Source organism: Chrysemys picta, chromosome 2 (genome assembly GCF_011386835.1).
Source record: "Chrysemys picta bellii isolate R12L10 chromosome 2, ASM1138683v2, whole genome shotgun sequence".
NCBI lineage: Eukaryota > Metazoa > Chordata > Testudines > Emydidae > Chrysemys > Chrysemys picta.
Genome location: NC_088792.1, coordinates 255482245 through 255501658, shown reverse-complemented (window position 1 = coordinate 255501658; position 19414 = coordinate 255482245). Strand labels below are relative to the sequence as shown.

The following is a 19414-nucleotide window of genomic DNA, read 5'->3' as shown; positions in this document are numbered from 1 at the left end:
TGGTTCCTTTTCCCAACCTCCTTGTCCAGCCAGTCCAATCTCCTAATCTCATTTCAGTGTTCTACCCAGTCAACCAGTTCCCAGTCCCCCCATTTCACTCACCAGCTCCCATTCCCAGTCTCCTCCCAAAGCTTCCCAGGCCCAGTCTCTCCTTTCCCCCATTTCCCAGTCCCTCTCACCCACTCAACTGGGTCCAGCCTCCCTGCCCAATCAGTCCTAGCCACTTTGCCCCAGCTCTGAGTCCCAGTCTCTTTGTCCAGCCAATCCCAGGTTCCCTATCTTCATCTCCCAGTTCCAGTTTCTCTCCCCCACTCTCCAGTCCCAATCTCACCAGACTCCTTGTCTCAATCTACTCCCTTTCCTCACCTGGTCTGGCTTTTGTCCCCTCTGCATTCAAATCAGATGGCTTCCTCTTCTATGGTGCAGGGGTCCCAGCAGAGGTGTCACAGGCTATGTACACTTATGGAGGCATGTAGAGTACAGACACTGCACATACCCCTAGCATGGGTAAACAAAGTGTAGATGGTGAGTAAAGACACACCAGCTCCATAGGGTATATACTATACAAGGCGCTCTAACCCCCAAGCAGTGCCTCCTATGTCTGTACTGCTATTTTTAGAAGTGTAGTGTCCCACTGCCTCCTTGCTGCAGGAGTCATTCTCCACCACAAGGAGCTGCCAGAGCCTCTCTCTGCCAGTTACTGCCTCCCTCCTGCCAGAGCCTTTCCCCACTACTGGAGCCTTTCCGTGTGATTGGGAAAAGCTCTGACACCAGTGAGGCAGTGGGACAATACAGTGATATACTTCACTGCGCATGTAGCTACACACTGCAATGCTGGCACAAGCCTGCTTTTCACTGTGGTTTGTAGCTAGATAGACCCTACATGCCACTGCAAGTGTAGAGAAGGCCATAGAGAACACAAGACAGATAGGCTCCCTGATCTCAGTTTCAGTGCTCAGATCTATAATGGCCCAGAGAAGCTGGGAGCATCAATTACAAAGAAAGTCCTTGGGAGCCCCTGTAGCGTTGTGCTAGAGCATGCTCAGTTGCTCTGTGGTGATGGCAAATGTGCAGTGCAGTCGCACATCAGAGCTGTGAGAGGCTGGAGAATGATCAGTGAGGATGCAATCTTCAGAGATTTTAGCTGCTAAAATTGAAGAAGTCTCTAAAATGGAAGAAAGTTTATATTTTGGCCAAATTTGGGTGGATTTTCACCAGGAAAGAAAAACGCACATAGCTGACCCAAAGGCCACCCCCTGCCAAATTTCAAGTCCCTGCTCCAAAGCATGAGGGTGCTAGAGCATTTCAAAGAAATGGTTCCAAACAATTTTTTAAACAGCAAAAAATACTGTTGACAATTGTGTTTACCTATAAGTAGTAACTAACATATTATTTCAAAGTACTTTTATTTTTATAACTGTGAATAAACAGAAGCAAATCACGCTTGATTCACCACAGCCATGCTGCTAATTCAGTGATTTATACCTGTGGAAAGTGAATGTAAAACACTACCCTATCAGGCCGGTGGCATTTCACACTCACATTGCACAAGTGTGAAAGACTATGCAGAAGGCAAGAGGATGGAGAATTGGGTCATAGAATCATAGAATATCAGGGTTGGAAGGGACCTCAGGAGTTCATCTAGTCCAACCCCCTGCTCAAAGCAGGACCAATTCCCAACTAAATCATTCCAGCCAGGGCTTTGTCAAGCCTGACCTTAAAAACCTCTAAGGAAGGAGATTCCACCATCTCCCTAGGTAACCCATTCCAGTGCTTCACCACCCTCCTACTGAAAAAGTTTTTCCTAATATCCAATCTAAACCTCCCCCACTGCAACATGAGACCATTACTCCTTGTTCTGTCATCTGGTACCACTGAGAACAGTCTAGATCCATCCTCTTTGGAACCCCCTTTCAGGTAGTTGAAAGCAGCTATCAAATCCTCCCCCCATTCTTCTCTTCTGCAGACTAAACAATCCCAGTTCCCTCAGCCTCTCCTCATAAGTCATGTGCTCCAGCCCCCTAATCCCGCTGGACTCTTTCCAATTTTTCCACATCCTTCTTGTAGTGTGGGGCCCAAAACTGGACACAGTACTCCAGATGAGGCCTCACCAATGTCGAATAGAGGGGAATGATCACGTCCCTCGATCTGCTGGCAATGCCCCTACTTATACAGCCCAAAATGCCGTTAGCCTTCTTGGCAACAAGGGCACACTGTTGACTCATATCCAGATTCTCGTCCACTGTAACCCCTAGGTCCTTTTCTTCAGTTTCCACAGTTTGCTTCTACAGTGTAAAGTTTGCTTTAACTTCTTCAAGATATTTGAACAAAAATGTAACTGGGCTTCCATGAGCCATTTATCCAGAGTAGACCACCCCTAACATTTATATCCAATAAATTAGGAAAGAAGTATTCTCTAAAATCAATTATATCAAAAGATTATTTCCTGATAGTTTCATTTCAGTAGCAGACCTGGTTCTCAAGGAACAGTCATACGGTTCTTAACAAAAATTTTGTTTTATGAGAGTTACCGAGGTTAGGAGTGAAAAAATCCTCAGAATTAGTTTGATTCACTCCATACCAACCATTTTGCTTTATTAATTCTATAGCCAGTGTTTCCAATTTCACCACCAGTGAGGTTACTGAAAGTTGCAGTTTGTCCTAATGTGTTCAGATTTGCTCAAACACACAGCTTATGGAAGGCTCATCATTCTCCTTATGCCATGGGCCAAAAGATGCTTCTTTCAGTTGTTATTTATTTTGATTTTACAAAAACATTGTTTCAGAGTGGCAATAATCTTCCACACATCCACTCCGAGACCTGTGGCTCCATTGTCTTTGTACATTTATATTTTTGCCCATATTGCTTGTAAGTGGTAGTGTAACACCAACAGACACTGGTCGTTGGCGGGCGGGCTTGAGCCCGGGACCTCTGAAGCTAAATTCATGAGCCTCTACTGCATGAGCTTTTAGCTAATGTTGTAGAGCAGACTCATTAATCTCTCTCTAAGTGGGCTCAGTGCCACTCTATGGGCCAGAGCACCACACCCAGGAGGTGTGTGGGCTACAGTAGCATTATCTACTAGTTAGCGCAGAGAACTCTGAATAGATCCTGATGGGTTCTATTACTTGCTCTGCCTCCTCTGGCAAGTCACTTAAAAAGGACACCATCAAATTGACATCTAGTCATTTAAAAAAAAAAAAAGGAGTTAAAAAGCCGTTTCAGGCACTCCACCTGGCTTGATTTCCTGACAATTTTGGTGGATTTACAAGCAAAATTCCTGTTTATAAAATGTGTTTCACTTCTCTGTTGCTGTGTTAAAGGCCCACACAAATAACAGGAAAAAAACCTGGCTAATTATAAAGGGAAACTGAAACTGACTATATATAAAGTGCACAAAGTAAACAAATGGAAAAACAGAGAAAAATCTTATTTTTTTCTAATCTCATTTAGGTATAGTAATCTTAGATTATTCTTGCAACAATAGGTTGTAAAATATTTTCAGACAGAAGTTTTATTTTTATGCTGATGGTCTCCCTTTAGCTTCTCTATGCTTCACTTTGCTCCTCTGTAAAATTGATAACATTTACCTACATCATAAAAACTTTTACAAAAAAGTTTTGAAGGCTGTTTATAACTGCAAAGCAGGACCACCACGTCAGTAAAATGCAGTGTAGCCCTTAAGGAAACGTAGCAGAAATTAGAGAGAAGGATTATTGTATCTGCTGCAATAGAGAAGTCTCCACAGAAGATCTGTTTTATTCAGCATTACTTATTGTGAATAAATTTGTGAGGATCTTTATTATTGACCAACCTTGGTTCTATGCAAATAGGCATATTTGATCTGAGGCAACTGATTAGATAATTATCCAAAAATAAGCACTTTTCAGAATCTCAAAATATACTTTCCATACTGTAAGGAGTGTGGTTTTATATCCTATTAATATAGATTTAGTTCATCAGTCTGAGATTTAGTTGTATATTTTAAGTCATAAACATTCAAGAAACAAATTTCAACTCTCACAATTCAACAATATATTTGTTTGAAAAATTAAATTATACATCTTGCTGTAGTTTGCTTTTTTCAAGTATGTCAGACTGGCAGGGTAAAGCCTCAAGGTCCAGATTTTCAAAAAGGTTTAGCATTCAACATGTTGAGAACATTTGAAAATTTGCCCCTAAATGTACTGAAATGCTAAAATCCCAAGTAATTCTAGAACTCCTGGAATCTGTAGCATCAAAGCATTTCTGTTATTGCTAGTGTATCATCTATCATCTGGTCAGCACACATAGATGGCCCAATGCCACACAATTACTTTTAGAGAGCTGGATGTAAAGGGGCCTTCCTTGTTGTTATAGAAACACCCTGATGTACATAAATATGGTCAAGGAACATGCAATAGAAAATAGTCATGGAGCATTGTGATGAAACTGCAGTTTGACTCTAATTCATATTATATAACTGATGTCCACATATTCTCGTTTCCAAGTAAACAGATTATATAACTAAAGCCCTCAAAGAGAATCATAATCTAAATGTTCATTACAGCATTTAATGTGCCAGTGGAACTATTTCTAATGACTTTTTCCTTATAAATATTATTGAACTATAAATGTTCATTAAGAATCACTATGCAACTCCAGTCTGGACAAAGTTTCAATGTGGAATTCAAGTTATTTTCCTACCCACATACCCACTAATTTCATATATCTTTATAAATCTACAACAGTCAGTCACTGCATCTTCACACACAGAACACTGCATTAATACAGGTTGTTGGATGAAGTTTTCCATTGACACCAGATTAAAAAGGTAATCCAGGAACTGCGCCACAATGTGCTCTAGAATAACCTGTAAATCTCTGTGCTGGCAAGTGGTGCTCACCATGTACTTGGCAATGAACTATTAAATACAAAATGTAAAGCGATGGAGTCAGATACAGTTGATAGAATAACTGATTACCAATATAACAGCAGATTCCAGCACACATGACAATTCATCAGGTTAATCTGAAGTGTGTAAAGTATTTTCTTAATATTCTCTTAAAATGTACAATCCTTAAAGTTGCACCAGTCACATTATTGCCTGAACTAAATGTCTTTATAATGGGACTAAGAAGGAGAGCAACAAGAGAGAGCAAACACAAATTCTGTAGAGGAAAATGAAATACTGAACAGTGCCAAGATCTGAATAAGTAATACTAAGTGGAAGCACACTGCTATGCAAGTAATGCAAATCTCTCTTTAGGGACCTCAAACAATTTCTTTTATCCTCTCTCTTTAATCTTGTGATAGCTTCAAATACAATGGCCAAACATAATCACCTAATTTTTATGACAAACACAGCACCTGCACTTTATACTCCATACTTCTGGATTTACTGTAATATGACCATTTTACATCAGAAGCTGATAAATTCTATCACAAACACTTCCAGAAATAAAACAAATTATAGCTGTCAAGTGCATTCACCTTTTCAATTTCAAATCGATTTGAAGAAGAGCACTGCAACTGAGATGATGACTGGATTTACATCTTATTCCACCATAAAATCTCATATCAAGACACCATTTAAGCAAACAAAAACACAAAAGAAGTTAAACAAAAAGACAATGTAATACCAAACAGATTCCTCTCATTCTTGAAGGTGTCTTCATTTGCTCTCTGCAACAGTACACTACCCTGCCCTTAACCTTTCTGTGACAAATAGGATTAGTTCAGTAGCATATCAGGAAAAGGTTATCATATCACATTTAAAATTTCACACTCAGGGGAAACGTCTGTTCTGATGTAGTTGGTGTCTAATACATGTCAAAATATATTTCTCCATGGAAGTTTACAACATAACTGCTAACTACCAGTTTGACAAACTGCAACATCTCAATTTTATCCACACAGATTTGGTAATTCCTTTATGTAATATTTTTTCCCTTTTATTGAAAAAAACATTGCAATTACTCCAAGACTCTTGTACTTTACCCTCCAAAATTGGAGTTTTTCTATCAAATGAAAATACTGAACCAGAGTGGAGAAAAAAAGTGTATTGATCATATGAAATATATTATCCTCCCACAAAAAAACCACCAACCCCCCCCCCCCCAAACAAAAACATAAAACTGAAATCAAGAAGCACAAGAAATTACTATGAGTATTTCTCTCAGTTGAAAACAAATTTGTAAAAGAAAAACAAAACTTCAAAACATGTACATTTTCTTTTCTTCTGAAGAAAATACTACTGCTGATTACAATATAGGACAAGATTTTCATAAATAGGTGCCATATTAAGACACCTAAAATGTATTGCCTGATTTTCAAAATTACTGAACATCCTGCAGCTCCCATTGACTGCTGGATACTCAGCACTTTGGGAAAATATTATTTTATTACTTTACAGTAGTTGAAACTGAGTCATGGTTAAGAGATTTTCCCAAGGTCATACAAATAATCTGTGGCAAAGACAGAAATAGAATCCAGATCTCCACACTTCCAGTCCTAGATTTTAACCACTACACCATATTTTCATGTACTGCAGTGTCAGGGTACACAGCATGCAAAGGAGCGTCCCTTCGCAGATGCAAAGCACTCTGCATTTTGGATCATTGCAAGATTAAGCAAAGATTGAAATTAATTGTTAGCCTCTTTTAAATTAGTTAATTAAAATGAAAATATACCTTCAAGATTTCTGAGGGCTTTGGATGGGTAAAACAATTATACTGCCTCACATTCCTTCATAATTAATATCTTTAGCACTTAAATGTCCCCGTACTGAGGCACTTGAGACTCTATAAAATTTTCAAAACCACAGGTGCTCAAGACACTGTCTTGCAATTTTCCCTTCTGTTGCAATTCATAGCTGTTACATGGATGTTAACCTTGTCGCAAACAACTGAAACAGTAGGCCTGATTCTGAATCTAATTTAAATCAGTGTAAATAAAGAATAACTCCGTTGAAGCTGGTGCTACACAGCATAAGATTTATCTGGCATAAGTGCTATCAAAATCAGGCCCATTGTCACTTAAAATTTTGAAGTGAGATCACTGGCAAGTACATTGCCACCGAGAAATAATATTCCATTTTTGCTTCCCACTGTTCAAACAAGGAAAACATTCACTGCTCTTGTAGTAGCACTCAGCAATATAAAGTAATATTTTTTCTCCTCAAGCAATGAGCAACACTATCAGTTTTAAAATTACAAAAATAAATTGTTTCCAAGTGGATATTAGTCTACTGAAAACTAAATATTGCCTGCACTTCACAAGTTGATTTGTTTTAATTTTGCAAATGTAGATAACTGCAATAGAAAATTAGGCCCTAATCAGGGCCAGCTCCAGCTTTTTTGCCGTCCCAAGCGGCGAAGTGGGGAAAAAAAAAAAAAAAGATAAAGCTGTGATCGGTGGCACTTCGGCGGCAGCTCTACCGTGCTGCTTCATTCTTCGGCAGCAAGTTGGTGGCGGGTCCTTCTCTCCGAAAGGGACTGAGGGACCCGCCGCCGAATTGCTGACGAAGACACGGATGTGCTGCCCCTTACCGTTGGCTGCCCCAAGCACCTGCTTCCTTCACTGGTGCCTGGAGCCGGCCCTGGCCCTAATTCTGCAGTCAGTTCTGTGCATTTGTGCACCTTTGCATATCCACAGAACCCCATTGACACCAATGTAATGCAATTCACCTCATAACCTTTAGTGAGGTAAGCACTATTAGTCAAATTTTGGAAATGGGCACAGTGAGGCACTAGTAGGTTAAGTGACTTGTCCAAGGTCACAGTGCAATTCACTGGCAAAGCTAGGAAAAGAACTGAGTCCTGGGTTTTTTCCACATGTGTACACACCCCCGCCCCCCCAAACACACACACGACCACCTGTGTTCTGTAAACTTCAACCAATTTTCTTTTAATAATTAAAATGTTTTCAAAATAGTATGATGTAACAATATAGAGACTTCATAGCACAGAAGTATACTTGTGTGCATTTTTTTTATTTGGATTTCTACAATAATAAAAAGGGCACGTATCCAGAGCTCTATGAGACCCCCATACAGTTTAAAAACAAAACTTAAATTAAACAGCAGTCAACCCCCTACAAACTATAAAACACAAACCTCACCTCTGTGACACCCCCACAACAACCTATGCAAATAGATGCAGCCTCCATTATGCCCTGAGGTAATAATTTCAAACAAAAAAAGACATGGACCATTTCAACAGGTGCCTCACCCCAACCTAAGAAGTGTACCCCAACCTAAAGATGCAAGAGATAATAGTCAGTCCATGTCAAAGTCCTCATTTTTAATTGTCTCACTTCCAGTCCTATCACATCCCAAACACTAGATCCAAAGCATGGCCAGCTACGTGAGTTGAGCCAGTACCGAAGTAGGATAGCTCATGGTCACCATGATGGTGGCCATGAAATCCTTAGCCAATTCTAAGGATTCTTCATCCATGTGGCTGTTGAAGTCATTAAGCACTATCAGCCTCAATCTAGGGTTGCCAGGCATACAGTTTTCGACCAGAACTCCTGGTCGAAAAGGGACCCTGGCAGTTCCGGTCAGCACAGCTGACCATGCTACTAAAAATCCGGTTCTCAGCAGTGGGACAGGCAGGCTCCGTGCCCAGCTCTGCGTGGCTCCTGGGAAGCAGCCAGCATGTCCTTCCAACTCCTAGGTGGAGGGGCAGCCATGGGAGCTCAACGTGCTGCCCCCGCCTGCAGACACCATCTGCAGCGCTGGCTCCACAGCTCCCATTGGCCAGGAACCGCACCCCGAACCTCCTCCAGCACCCCAACCCCCTGTCCCAGCCCTGAGACCCCTCCCACATTCCAAACCCTTCGGCCCCAGCCCGGAACCCCCTCTTACACCCAAACCCCACATCCCTAGCTCCACCCCCAGCCAGTGCCCTCACCCTTTCCCCCAGCTCTGAGCCCCCTCCCACACCCTAAACCCCTCATTTCTGGCCCCACCTCAGAGCTCGCACCCCCAACCCAGAACCGGTATCCCCTCTCACACCCCAACCTCCTGCCCCAGCCCAGAGCCTCCTCCTGCACTTCAAACCCCTCATCCCTGGCCCCACGCCAGAGCCCATAACCCCAGCCAGAGCCCTCACACCCTCCCGCACCCCAACCACCTGCCCCAGCCCAGTGAAAATGAGCAAGTCATCGAGGGTGGGGAAGAGTGAGTGACAGAGGGACGGGGACACAGTGAGTGGGAGCGGGGCTTCGGAAAAGGGATGGGGTGGGGCCTCGGGGAAGGGGCAGGGCAGAGGCGGGGCAAGGTGTTCAGTGTTCTACAATTAGAAAGTTGGCAACCGTAGCCAACTTCAATGACACCATGGTAATGAACACAATCAGCTCACTTAGGATTTAGTGGAGCAGAGTGATTAGTATGCCAAAATTTCAATCCCATCCTGGAACACACACACACACGACAAACACACTGTATCCCATCCAAAATTGGATTGGGCACCTCCTGCATTTCAGCTGGATGCAAACAGCAGAGTCATAACTGGCAACAGATGCATCAACAATCAGACCAGCCTATGAAAGGTCTGGTCCCTTGTTCTGAATTACGGTATACTATGGATAGTGGATACTTTATTGGCCAACAATCTTACATTAAACAGCATGACCCTAAGACTGGATTGTTGGTTAACCAATTCCCTGACTTTATGGGAGCTGACTGCAGGTGAAATGGGTGGTATTGAGATTAAAAATCTTGATTCTGGCTTCTGCCAATGGCACCTTTCCTTTCCACCTGTCTTCCCTGATCCACTACCACAGGGATAGAAGGACCCTTATCCCCACTGCCACCCCAACTCTCTGTATCCCCATCATTTGGCAGCTGTAAAACACCTCACACACTACCACACTAGAGCTTATATGCAATGTTACTATAGCATTTAAATGTTAGTTTGATTTCACTATCTGAATTTTTTTAATTCAAAATAGAATATTTGGAACTATAATACACCCTTTATTTGCTTTCATGCATCAAAACATAACTAACAATGTATTTGTACATGCTTTGCTATTATGTGGCTGTTTGTGTGTTATTTTACAATTATTATGCACATCAAAATTAATAAAATTATGTTATTAAAATAATGTGTTATCTTGCTTATTTTAACAAGATAACTATTCATATCACAGAGTGCAAGAAGCAGATGAATACTCACTTTCTTAACGACCACCTTGCTCTTCTGTGGGATCACTATGTGTATGGGATAGGAAACTGAGTGAGTTCTCATATATGGAGTTCCCATTACATTATTTCACTAGAAGGGGTTATGTAGTGATAAGGGACCCTGGCGGCTCCAGTCAGCACTGCCGATGGGCCGTTAAAAGTCCGATTGACCATAGGCCCCGACTCCGTGGGTGCTCCAGGGCTGGAGCACCCATGGGGGAAAATTAGTGGGTACTCTACACCCACTGTCAGCCAAGCTCCCCTCACCCCCCACCCCATCTCCTCCCTCCCCTTGAGCGTGCCGCATTCCCGCTCCTCCGCCTACCTCCCAGCTCTTCCCTCCACCAAACAGCTGTTTGCCGGCACTTAGGACTTTCCAGGAGGGAAGGGAGGGAGCGGGGATGCAGCGCACTCAGGTGAGGAGGTGCAGAAGAGGCAGGGCAGGGGCGGGGACTTGGGGGAAGGGGGTGGAATGGGGGTGGGAAGGGGCGGGGACTGGGACTTTGGGGAAGGGGTGGAATGTGGGCGGGGCGAGGGCGATGCAGGGGCGGGGTTAGGGGCAGGGGTGGGGGTGGGGTCGAGCACCAACCAGGAACAGTGGAAGTCGGCGCCTATGCAGTTGGCGGTGCTGCGGGTCCAAGGCAGGCTAGTCCCTACCTGTCCTGGCCGCGCTGCACCCCGGAAGCGTCCAGCAGGTCCAGCTCCTAGACGGTGAGGAGCCACAGGGCTCCGCGCGCAGCTCCCTCCCCGAGCACTGGCTCCGCACACCCATTGACCAGGAACCGCAGCCAAAGGGAGCTGAGGGGGAGGGAGACAGTGCCTATAGGCGAGAGCACCGCGCAGAGCCTCCTGGCTGCCCGCCTAGGAGCTGGACCTGCTGGCCACTTCCGGGGTGCAGCGTGGTACCAGGACTGGCAGGCAGCCTGCCTTAGGCCTGCTGCGCTGCTGACTGGGAACCACGCAAGGTAAGCCCATGCCCCAATCCCCCGCCCCAGCCCTGAGCCCCCCCCGTACCCCAAACCCCACATCCCCAGACCCATCCCAGAGCCTGTATCCCCAACCCAGAGCCTGTACTCCCTCCCACACCCCAATCCCCTGCCTCAACCCACAGCCCCCTCCCACATTCCAAATCCATTGGCCTCACCCCCCAGCCTGGAGCGCTCTCCTGCACCTCAAACCCCTCATCCCCAGCCCCACCCCACAGCCCACACTCCCAGCCAGAGCTCTCACCCCCTCCACACCCCAATCCCCTGCCCCAGCCCAGTGAAAGTGAATGAGGGTGGGGGAGAGTGAGCCACCAAGGGAGGGGGAATGTAGTGAGTGGGGGATGGGGCTAGGGTGTTCGGTTTTGTGCGATTAGAAAGTTGGCAACCCTATGCCTCCTTGAACAAATGGCAAAGTATTTGGCATATGGAACCCACAGATCTTCCTAGATCCCTGTGAATCTCGGGGGATCTAACAGAGGCTAGCACCAAGTACACAGAAGCCCTGTACCACTGCAATGACTCCCAGCCCCTCAAGCCTCTTTAACAGCATGGCCCAATTTCCGAGAGTAGTCACTGCCCTAAGAATGTGTCTCCCCACCCTCGGAGGGTTTTAACATTGCAAGATGGAATCCACTTAAGTTAATGCTGACATAGATAGTCAACATAACTTAGCCTGGGAATCACTTTGAGAGAGGTTGAAATGGAGACTGTTGCAGAGACTGTCCATATCTTGGCCCAGCTCTAACTCCTTCCAGGCACAGATGCTGAGCTCCTCACTTGGGACGATTATGGGAATCATATCTGCAGCAATAGTGGCAGTTCCCATTCCACAGAATGCAAGCTAGGGTGACCAGATCACTGACGGGAAATATCGGGACGCGGGGTGGGGGGGAAAAGGAGGGATATCGGGACGCGCGGGGAGGGGGGGGGCGGAGCAAAAAAAAAGTGAAAAAAAAAAAAGCTGTTTTGCAGATGCCGGCCGCGCCGTGGCTGCTGCCCCTCCCCCCCCCCCCCCCCCCCAGGGCACATGCGGCACGTTCCGCCGCCCCACGGGGAAGGAGCCGCTGGAGCGAGAGGCGCGGGGCTCCGGACCCCGGCAGCAGCGGGGGAGAGCAGCTCAGGGCCGCGCGAGTGGGCACATAAAGTTTATCAGCTGGGGGGGGGGACCCCGGCCGGCTCCTTGCCCTGCCCTGTAGGGGGGTAGCGTCCCCGCCTCGTGTCAGCATGACTCGCCGGCCGCCGCAGGCCAGGTAAGGAACCTAGTCCCCCCCTCCCTCCGGCTCCTCAGCTGAGCAGCATTCCTCCTCCCCAGGCTTGCTGCTGGAATGCCGGCGCAAGCCTGGAGGAGGGAGGGGGTGGTGGCCGGCTTCCAGTTCCTGCGGCTTGTGAGTACGGGCACCGGGCAGGCAAGGGGGGCTGGCAAGGGGGCTGCTCCCCCGGAAGGATGACGGGGGGGCTCAGCTGAGGAGCCAGGACGAGGGGGGGAGAGGGCAACTCGGCTCCTTACCTGGCCTGTGGCGGCCAGTGCAACATGCTGGCGCGGGGCGGGGAGCCGGCCGGGGTCCCGTCCAAGCCGATAAACTTTACATGGCCACTCGTGCGGCCCCGAGCCACTCTCTCCTGCCGTTGCTGGGGTCCGGAGCCCCCCCGTCTACCTCCTGGGGGAGCAGCCCCCTTGCCAGCCCCCCTTGCCCGCCCAGTGCCCCTACTCACCAGCTCCAGGAACTGGAAGCCGGCCACAACCCCCTCCCTCCAGGCTTGCCCCGCCATTACAGCTCCAAGCCTGGGAGGGAGGAGGAGTGCCACATGCATGGGGAAGAGGCGGGGCCAGGGCGGGGATTTGGGGAGGGAGCCAATGGGGGATGGAGGGGGCGGAGTCGGGGGGGGCAAGAGCCCTTCTGGGAGGGCAAAATTGCTTGTTTGTCCAGTGTCCCGACCGCACATTGGTCGGGACGCGGGACAAACAAGCAAATATCGGGACAGTCCCGATAAAATAGGGACGTCTGGTCACCCTAATGCAAGCAGAATGGTCAATTTGTCCCAAAAGCTACTATTAGGGCCTATATTATTTTTTTACAAATGTTACAAATAAATAGTACTACCGTTATATTCTTTCTAGGACTGAACACTGGGGAAGTAGTGAGAGTCTCATTGTTTACTTTGCCACAGTTAATACTGTGACAACTTTTAATTTTATGAACATTGTCTCTCAGGGGCTTGTAACTAGGCTCTAAAAATTGGTGTAATCTTGAGAGCTTTCTTTGGGTTTCTTGCTTTTTAAAACCAACGTAAAGCACACCTAAACATTCACCTTGATAGAGAGAGAGAAAGTGGATGAGGTAATATGTTTTATTGGACCAACTTCTGTTGGTGAGAGAGACAAGCTTTCTAGCCACACAGAGTTCTTCATTTCTTCATGTTGTGAAAAAAGGAAGCAAAACTTAAAAGCAACATCTACTTTCTGAACAAATTCAAGGAACAAAATATCATCCCCTGAGGTCTTACTATCTATAACCCTCTGACATCCACCTTGTCTCTCTAATATCCTGGGACTAACATGGCTACAGCTACCCTGCATTCACCTTGTTGTAAAACCATGCAATTAAAAAAATAGTTGAAGGTTTAGGATTTTGTTTTTTACAACTCACATATGATTTGATAAGAACACTGACATCTGAGGAATTGTTTTTATCTAACTAGCTAATAGCTTTTGCTCCTGAAATTTAGGGAAAATATAAATGTGTGTAATATTTAGGTTCCAAATACATATTGCTGCTGTACATATTTTAAATTTTTTTTATCTGAAATGGCATATGAATTTCCTATTTAAAGTTCCCATTTAGAACTGCACAGAAGGGAAGTCTGCCCTCCAGATATGGCCTTTTGGCAGCAGACAGTCTGCTACATCATCCCCTCAGGACGGACAGCAATGTTGAAAAGGCAGGCATGACCTAGCAATCTCACGGACCTGAGATGTGCAGAAAATGAGAGGGAAGGCTTCATGAATCTCAGACCCTGTCCTCAGTTGGATCCCACTGCTCCTGACCTGTCCTCCCAATTAATGGCAGCACCTGACTAGTTCCCATATTCACTCTATGATTTGTTAAAGCCGCAGCGTGGAAGTTGCAGCTTCTTGTGCTGACAGTAACTTAAAAGGCAAATTGCACTGAAAGCTCTAATACCCTGACAGGGAAGTTACTGTATTCAGCAACTTTGTGTTCCCCACAGATCTACCCTACTCTAGTTGAATTAGCCATATCCCACCTGGCAGTAATGTATAGATAGCGGCTAGAGGCAGTGGCACACTGGTGGAGAATACTACCACCTTTTTCCTGCACATATTCTCTAACTTCTCACCTTCCTCTATACAATTAGGTTACAGTTATGACCCCCTGCCCCAGTCTGGAACTGCCTACCACACCCTAACTCCCTCCCAGACCCCACACCCCAACCCCATCCCCACTCCTACCCGTTGCCCCAGGACAGAACTCTCTCCCACACCCAAACTCCCTCCTGGAGCCCACACCCCCATCCCACACTCCAACCCCCTCACCCCAGCCCTGAGCCCCCTTCCACACTCTGAACTCCTCAGTACCAGCCCAGAGCCCCCTCCTATCCCCCCAAACCCTCAGCCCTGGTCCAGAATTGGTTTCAGCCTACCTGCTCTGGACCAAACAGCTATGCAGGAGCAGGCTTAGAGAGACAGTGCATATGTGGTGCTGCATCTTCTGGGAGAAGCAAGCCCAAAGGCACCCCAGACCTGGGGCTGGGGACTGATCTAGGGAGCAGGCTGAGGCATGGCCACAGCCAGGTTGGGAGAGTGGCCCAGACCCAGCAGGGGAGCCTTGACCATCCTAGTAACTATAGAGACAGTTACCAGACAACGCAGCAGAGACCTTGGTTCATGAAAGATTTTAAATTTTCTTATTTTACCATTTTTGTAATTAATTTTATGAAAAAGGAAGTAGAATGGAATTCTAAAGGAAAGGCTGATGTCCTCACCTTAATTTATACCATGAAGCTTGATCAGCTTTAAGTTTAAAAGCTCGGGGTGGGGGGGAACGACACACAAATGCAATGCCTGGTTTAAGTCATACAATTTACCATTATTTATATAATTTGACATCTTGTTAGAAAGTGAAGCATATTGATAAATCTAACACATACTCTAATAGTATACATAGACACTATACTTACTTCATTGCCAGAATATTAACATAGATTAAGCTCCATAAAATATGTTTTGTATTTGTATATTCCTTTCCCTCCATTGACTGAGATGAAACCCAATACTGAAAACCAAAGACATTCAATACTCCTTTAAGCACTCATCCTGCAGCCATTACATGCATACAGAGCCAGCCTTTCAGGCCTATGGCTGCAGGTCATAACTGCTTTTGGCCAACAATGGCAATGCTAATTTTCTCAAAAAAAATAAAAAAGTCAGTTTCTAGCCCCTTCCCATATAAGGACTGCCCTGAAAATGTAAAATGACTGAAAGAGCTGGAAGTTTGTCAGTGCAACTTTTCCTAAGGTTTGCGAGTTATTCATGGAATTCACTGGCAGGTGTTTGGGGCCTGCAAAAACTCTCAACCACAGATCACACAATTCTGAGAGGACACTGGAACAATTCATGGATGTAAGAGACTGCTACAGCAAGCTCTGTCATAGCAAGATTCTGACATCTGAGCAGGTTCTTCTGTTTAGTTGCCAATATTGCCTGGGTTGAAAAGACAGGAAAGCTCAGCAACCCAAGTGATGGCCTTGTGCAGTGGACCAACCATACAACTCTGAGACTGCATTCTAATCCTAGTTCTGACACCACCTGCCTCTGTGGCCTCAATCAATTCATTTACATGTTCTGCCTTAAGGTCTGATGATCCTTGAACAAAGGGACGTAAAATCCATCCTAATGGAATCCATTCCCCTGGTGTGGGGAATCCTCAGAGAGCATAAAGCAAGCGTATTTTGTTTGAGCAGCCAAGACATTTGAAAAACTTGCTATTTAAAAAATATTGCAATAGAAGGGATATGTATACACGTGCTTGGGTTTTAGCTAGGTTTTTATGGAGAATTCCCTATGACAGATGCTTGCATAGGATTCTGAGTGAAGGCTTTAAGTCCAACGAGAATGCTTGCTGTTCATGAAAATAATTACTCAAGTAGTATGTGCTATACAGTATGTGAATTAACTCACTCAAGGTCAACTCATAAAACATTTTTTTTCTCATGGCATTTTTGTAGGAATTAAGTTTCTTTGATAGCCAAGACCTTTTGATTCCAGAGAATTCTAGTATTATCTAGTATTATATCATATTTCCCAAGATGCACTAAGTGCACATTTCATTAATATTTTCATTCTAGACACTAGATTTGGTCATCTCTCTGCTAGATTAAGTCATAAACATTAGGGATGAAATCTTGACTCCACTGAAGTCAATGGGAGTGTTGCTATTGATTTAAAGGGGGCCATGCGTTCACTCTACGAATTTAAATGTAAACCCTACTGTACCTAACTGAATAATTTGATTCTTGGAACCAGAATTTGTGTAAGCCCCAGAGCTAGACTTAGATGGATGGAACTCTCTGTTTCCCGCTGTAACCTAGCCCTGGTTGCCGCCATCAACATCTGTCAGAGGGTCTACATGTATAAATGTCATTGACTTCACTGGGTAAGTTCAGCTGAGTTATTTAGATCTTTACTGTCATAACTGAGATAAGATTTAGGTCTCAATATCTGTAATGCTATTTGTATCATAAGATTGTATGATTGTCACTCTGTGTGTCAACTCTGAAGTCTAGAATGTCTATTGAGTCAGAGTGAAGCTGCAAGCATGGTTTAGAGATCTTTTTGTTCAAAATATCACCGAGTTCAGTCATCACTGGGCTCTGTGGTCTGTTACTGTCCAGTTTTTAAGTTCTCAGCCCTTTTGGCTTCAAAATTACACCCGTGCATTGTACAGCTTCAGTAAGCATGCATCTATCATGCCGAGTCCTAGACTATTGTGACATCGAAGGTAACTCAACCAACCACCACCATTACTCTCAGGGCCGGCTCCAGGGTTTTGGCCGCCCCAAGCAGCCAAAAAAAAAAAAAAAAAGCCGCGATCGCGATCTGCGGTGGCAATTTGGCAGGAGGTCCTTCGCTCCGAGGCGGAGTGAGGGACCATCCGCCGAATTGCCGTCAAATACCTGGATGTGCCGCCCCCCTCCAGTGCGGCCGCCCCAAGCACCTGCTTGACAAGCTGGTGCCTGGAGCCGGCCCTGCTTACTCTACAACTAATTTGCAGGCAACAATTGCATTGGTTGTATGAAGGAGACTGCACAGATGGGGGATTACTTGGCCCAATTGCCACAACTGTGCGACAGCATGGGCTTTCAGCTTCTGGATAATAATAATAATAGCAATAAGTTTCCTGATCTCAACTCACAAAACTGGCTAGATGTTGCTACTCTATAAAAGGCAAACTGGAATGAATGTTGTGGTTTCCTATTCCTAGCAGTTAATATTTTGTACCCTACTATTAAAGAACCCAAAATATTTATGAGCAGTTAGGTGAAGATAAAATTACGACTCTTTGAAAGAATATTCATAAAAAGTAAGTTACAAAGTTAATACAACCATTATACTTTATACCAACACAGAAAATGTATGAAGTTAAGTGATATAAATATTAGCTTGATTCTTCTCTTACACTAGTTTTATATTTGTGTATTATATTGGTTTCTGTGGAGTGCCTCCTGTTTACACCAATGTAAGTGAGAGGATCATCAGACCCTCTTTCTACCAAAGACAAAACATCTGCTAGTTTTGGTGGGGATAGAAAAAACAATCTGTGGAAAGAAAAATGGTAATTTTTTATGCTGGACAATATTTAGCACTATGATCCAAAAGTTGGATATGCAACTTAATAACAGGAATTCTGGCCTAAGTATTCAAAAGTGCCTGTGTGACTTGTGTGTGTGGAACATCTGATGTTCATGTGTAAATCTTGTGCAATGTATCTAACTGTCTCTCTAGAGATTTTTGCAACCATTAGTATCCTAACAACTTTTGCACATGCATCCAGTATGGATGAAGTGTCTGTTGGGTTCATGAAAAAATATTCACACAATTTTGAAAATGTAGGTCTGTATATATAATTCTTCATACAGCCAGCTAAATATTTAATTAAAAATACTTGTCTATTTTGAGGTCTTTCCTCCAAGAGCCCTGCAGGTTCCCTTTTTCTTCCTTCATAAACCCTATTCTCAAGACTCCACATTATGGTCATCATACTTCTGACCGAGGGCTGGATCCTTTAAAATATCAAAACTGCTCCTTAATTTTCCATAAATGTTGCTCCTGAACAACACAAATCACTCCTCTTCCTGAGATAAGCGCCGCCCGGGGCCCGCACCCACGCACACACCCCAACCCCCTGTCCCAGCCCTGAGCCCCCTCCCACACCCAAAATCCCTCCCAGAGCCCACACCCCATACCTTCTCCCACACCCCAACCCCCTGCCCTAGCCTTGAACCCCCTCCCACACTCTGAGCCCCTCGGCCCCAGCCCCAGCCCTGAGCCCACACCCCCAGCTGGAGCCCTCACCCCTCTGTACCTCAACCCCTTGCCCCAGCCCAGATCCCCCTCCTGTACCCCATCCCTCTCAGCCCCAGCCCTGAGCCCACACCCCCATCTGGAGCCCTCACCTCTCCCACACCCCAACCCCTGGCCCCAGCCCGGAGCCCCCTCCCACACTCCAAAACCATTGGCCTCATCCCCCAGCATGGAGCCCCCTTCTGAGCCCCTAACCCTTCATCCCCGGCCCCATTCAGGAGCTTGCACTCCCAGCCGGAGCCCTCACCCTCTCCTGCACCCCAACCCCCTACCCCAGTGAAAATGAGCGAGTGAGCAAGGGTGGGGGAGAGCTAGCGATGGAGGGAGGGGGGATGTAGTGAGCATGGGGCAGGGCCTTTGAGAAGGGGCAGGGCAGGGATGGAGCCTCGGGAAAGGGATGGGGCAGGGGTGTTCAGTTTTCTGCAATCAGAAAGTTGGCAACCGTAAGCACTACTGAGACTCCCAGTCCAGTTTTGCTGTTCTGATTTTTCATCTGCTTTTTACATCAGCATATTCAAACCATTCTAGTCTGTAATGGGGAAGAAATGTTATTTTTGTAACATTAGATAAATAGAGTCATTTTTGCATGTACCTAACAAACAGACAAATTGACTTCCTGATACACAGGTAGGATAAGCATTTCTGCTACAGGAACA

At 45.5% G+C, this 19414-nt stretch overlaps 1 protein-coding gene across 26 annotated transcripts in view; it reads right to left on the bottom strand.

The window, feature by feature from the left end:
• RIMS2 (regulating synaptic membrane exocytosis 2) overlaps window positions 1–19414 on the bottom strand; it is a 782248-nt gene that overhangs the window by 378305 nt on the left and 384529 nt on the right. The window lies entirely within an intron of this gene.